This window comes from Oncorhynchus keta, unplaced genomic scaffold (genome assembly GCF_023373465.1).
Source record: "Oncorhynchus keta strain PuntledgeMale-10-30-2019 unplaced genomic scaffold, Oket_V2 Un_contig_16230_pilon_pilon, whole genome shotgun sequence".
Classification (NCBI taxonomy): Eukaryota; Metazoa; Chordata; class Actinopteri; order Salmoniformes; family Salmonidae; genus Oncorhynchus; species Oncorhynchus keta.
In genome coordinates this window covers 47,042-50,000 of record NW_026279781.1, presented here as the reverse complement: position 1 = coordinate 50,000, position 2,959 = coordinate 47,042, and the positions used below count along the sequence as shown (strand labels likewise).

At 56.3% G+C, this 2,959-nt stretch overlaps 1 protein-coding gene across 1 annotated transcript in view; it reads left to right on the top strand.

Annotated features, from left to right (window-relative positions):
* LOC127919283 (probable E3 ubiquitin-protein ligase HERC1) overlaps positions 1-2,726 on the top strand; it is a 22,626-nt gene extending 19,900 nt beyond the window's left edge. The window contains exon 8 of the mRNA XM_052502797.1: positions 2,578-2,726. The gene's annotated coding sequence lies outside the window, so the exon portion shown is untranslated. The remainder of the gene's footprint in view (positions 1-2,577) is intronic.
* The last annotated feature ends 233 nt before the right edge of the window (positions 2,727-2,959 follow it).

Here is a 2,959-nt window from a genome sequence, read left to right as displayed (position 1 = left end):
TACTCAACCTCAGCCCCAACAACCAGGTACCACCCAGCCCCAACAACCAGGTAACCACCCTCCCTCAACCTCAGCCCCAACAACCAGGTAACCACCCCTCCCTCAACCTCAGCCCCAACAACCAGGTAACCACCCCTCACTCAACCTCAGCCCCAACAACCAGGTAACCACCCCTCACTCAACCTCAGCCCCAACAACCAGGTACACCCCTCCCAACCTCAGCCCCAACAACCAGGTAACCACCCCTCCCTCAACCTCAGCCCCAACAACCAGGTAACCACCCCTCCCTCAACCTCAGCCCCAACAACCAGGTAACCACCCCTCACTCAACCTCAGCCCCAACAACCAGGTAACCACCCCTCACTCAACCTCAGCCCCAACAACCAGGTACACACCCCTCCCTCAGCCCCAACAACCAGGTACACACCCCTCACTCAACCTCAGCCCCAACAACCAGGTAACCACCCCTCTCACTCAACCTCAGCCCCAACAACCAGGTAACCACCCCTCACTCAACCTCAGCCCCAACAACCAGATACACACCCCTCACTCAACCTCAGCCCCAACAACCAGGTAACCACCCCTCACTCAACCTCAGCCCCAACAACCAGGTAACCACCCCTCACTCAACCTCAGCCCCAACAACCAGGTAACCACCCCTCACTCAACCTCAGCCCCAACAACCAGGTACACACCCCTCACTCAACCTCAGCCCCAACAATCAGGTAACCACCCCTCACTCAACCTCAGCCCCAACAACCAGGTACACACCCCTCACTCAACCTCAGCCCCAACAACCAGGTACACACACCTCACTCAACCTCAGCCCCAACAACCAGGTACACACCCCTCACTCAACCTCAGCCCCAACAACCAGGTACACACCCCTCCCTCAACCTCAGCCCCAACAACCAGGTACACACCCCTCACTCAACCTCAGCCCCAACAACCAGGTACACACCCCTCACTCAACCTCAGCCCCAACAACCAGGTACACACCCCTCACTCAACCTCAGCCCCAACAACCAGGTACACACCCCTCACTCAACCTCAGCCCCAACAACCAGGTACACACCCCTCACTCAACCTCAGCCCCAACAACCAGGTAACCACCCCTCACTCAACCTCAGCCCCAACAACCAGGTACACACCCCTCACTCAACCTCAGCCCCAACAACCAGGTACACACCCCTCACTCAACCTCAGCCCCAACAACCAGGTACACACCCCTCACTCAACCTCAGCCCCAACAACCAGGTACACACCCCTCACTCAACCTCAGCCCCAACAACCAGGTACACACCCCTCACTCAACCTCAGCCCCAACAACCAGGTACACACCCCTCACTCAACCTCAGCCCCAACAACCAGGTACACACCCCTCACTCAACCTCAGCCCCAACAACCAGGTAACCACCCCTCACTCAACCTCAGCCCCAACAACCAGGTAACCACCCCTCACTCAACCTCAGCCCCAACAACCAGGTAACCACCCCTCCCTCAACCTCAGCCCCAACAACCAGGTACACACCCCTCACTCAACCTCAGCCCCAACAACCAGGTAACCACCCCTCACTCAACCTCAGCCCCAACAACCAGGTAACCACCCCTCACTCAACCTCAGCCCCAACAACCAGGTAACCACCCCTCACTCAACCTCAGCCCCAACAACCAGGTACACACCCCTCACTCAACCTCAGCCCCAACAACCAGGTACACACCCCTCACTCAACCTCAGCCCCAACAACCAGGTACACACCCCTCACTCAACCTCAGCCCCAACAACCACACCTCACTCAACCTCAGCCCCAACAACCACACCTCACACAACCTCAGCCCCAACAACCAGGTACACACCCCTCACTCCACCTCAGCCCCAACAACCAGGTACACACCCCTCACTCAACCTCAGCCCCAACAACCAGGTACACACCCCTCACTCAACCTCAGCCCCAACAACCAGGTACACACCCCTCACTCAACCTCAGCCCCAACAACCAGGTACACACCCCTCACTCAACCTCAGCCCCAACAACCAGGTACACACCCCTCACTCAACCTCAGCCCCAACAACCAGGTACACACACCTCACTCAGCCCCAACAACCAGGTAACCACCCCTCACTCAACCTCGGCCCCAACAACCAGGTACACACCCCTCCCTCAACCTCAGTCCCAACAACCAGGTACACACCCCTCACTCAACCTCAGCCCCAACAACCAGGTACACACCCCTCCCTCAACCTCAGTCCCAACAACCAGGTACACACACCTCACCAAACACATCTCACCTCACCACACCACACACACCTCACCACGCCCAACTCACCACAGACTCATCTCACCACACACACACTTCACCACACACACCTCACCACACCACACACACACCTCACCCCACACACACACAGCACTATGTCCTCCAATTTAATGTCGTCAGACACAGTAGCATATTTAGCATTTAATCCTGTATTGTATCAACCTCAGCCCTACTCTCTACTGTATAATCCTGTATTGATTGTCCATTATGATTCAAGACATCTGACTCATTCCTCTCTACTGTGTGTCTCTGTTTCAGAGCTGTACGTCCCACTACAACACAGGGACGTGGGGCATCGTCCAGGGCCAGCTGAGGCCCCTGCTGGCCCCCAGAGTCTATACTCTCCCCATGGTGAGGTCCATAGGGAAGACTATGGTGCAAGGAAAGAACTATGGACCCCAAATCACTGTCAAAAGGATCTCCACACGGTATGTCCACTATCCTAGAGGAGTAGAGATGTTCTCCTCACGGTCTGTCCACTATCCTAGAGGAGTAGAGATGTAGAGGTTCTCCTCACGGTCTGTCCACTGTCCTAGAGGAGTAGAGATGTAGAGGTTCTCCTCACGGTCTGTCCACTGTCCTAGAGGAGTAGAGCTGTAGAGGTTCTCCTCACGGTCTGTCCACTATCCTAGAGGAGTAG